Consider the following 1,424-nt stretch of genomic DNA (forward strand, 5'->3'; position numbering starts at 1 on the left):
CTCAGCTCCAACAATGAACTGTTCCATTTATACACTTATTTTCACATAGCTATGAGAAGCGTTATACATGGACGCGCGTGCGGTTCCCGTACTGTATTAAAGCTTTAATCAGGATAAAACCGTATATTAAAAGCTAACAGAAGCAGTAGCATTTACAAATAACAGTGTATCTAAAAGTATGAGACAACAACAATCAAAAAACATACCATTAAGAGCCGTGCTTGCACAGATTCTGCGCGATCCTCTTCACTAATATCATCTGCGTCTCAATCAGGCTCAAACTGATAAGCGATATAGACGATGCCATTGTTTACAATACTGCCGTGCAAAGGCAAAAGACCGTAACTTCGATTTTTGTCGAAAATTAGTTATTTATATTTTTGGGACTTTCAAGACATCCTTTATCATGTGCATAAGTATCTTGAGTCAGTTTAGTTGTTTTTCAGAGAAAATAATGGGTACTCTCAACCGTAACTTCGAAAAGCCCCCAGAGAAACCAAGGCAGAACACCGTATAACACCAGTTACGACTCTTTCACTTTGTTTGGAACGCTCAAATTGAGTTATGGCTTTCTGCCTTTGTTTAACTGCGTGTCAAAATGAAGTTACGTGCCGGTTTGGAGTTATACGGTGTTCTGCCTTTTTTTTTTTTTTTTTGTGTTTGTTAAAGCGATCAACGTCATCGGAGATATTTAATCCACTAGCATTCTGAGCATTATTCCTGCTTGCTGGCGTTCACATCAATCCACAAGTCGTTCTTTTAGTTTAGGCTATTTCATACAAGTCAATATAAAAGCAATTATGCTATGTATAGAATTATTTTACATTTCTGAGCATAGCAAATAAATTGGTATCCACGGTATCCACTCACGTTTAACTTTTAGTCTGCTTGTTACGGTAAAAAAAAAAAAAAATTTATACATTCACATTACTATATGCAGTTGCCTATATGAGATAGCCCATGATCACTAGATTTTTTACAGGTGTTACTATAATGATTATTACTATAATGATGGTGATCAGCAACCAAATATTGATAATGTGGAAGTTACTGCCTTTTGCCTTGGTGTGACTGGTGTGACTTTGCAGACAATGCAAAGGCAGAGTACATTAACCTCAAAATAGGGGTAAAAATCAAGTTTGAGCTCACAATTTTTTAATGTAGATCATTTTAATTACTAAAACATCTAATTGTTAAATTTCCAGTGTCCTACCTATAATTAATTTGGCTGGACAAGTAATAAACTTTAAAGTAATTTTTCTCAGTTTCACACTCTAGCGAGTTAAGGTCTTTTGCCTTTGTAGGGCAGAATACAACCGGAGCACATGCCACTGAGGTGAGGGGCGTGACGTTCAGACGCGCACTAGAGGCGATTTAGCCAATCACAACACACTGGGCCAGCTAACCAATCTGAGCCCATCACG

At 37.2% G+C, this 1,424-nt stretch overlaps 1 protein-coding gene across 1 annotated transcript in view; it reads left to right on the plus strand.

Annotated features, from left to right (window-relative positions):
- Positions 1-1,424, plus strand: part of LOC107701234 (T-cell immunomodulatory protein-like) — a 134,528-nt gene that overhangs the window by 106,914 nt on the left and 26,190 nt on the right. The window lies entirely within an intron of this gene.

This window comes from Sinocyclocheilus anshuiensis, unplaced genomic scaffold (genome assembly GCF_001515605.1).
Source record: "Sinocyclocheilus anshuiensis isolate Anshui unplaced genomic scaffold, SAMN03320099.WGS_v1.1 scaffold1966, whole genome shotgun sequence".
NCBI classification, from domain to species: Eukaryota; Metazoa; Chordata; class Actinopteri; order Cypriniformes; family Cyprinidae; genus Sinocyclocheilus; species Sinocyclocheilus anshuiensis.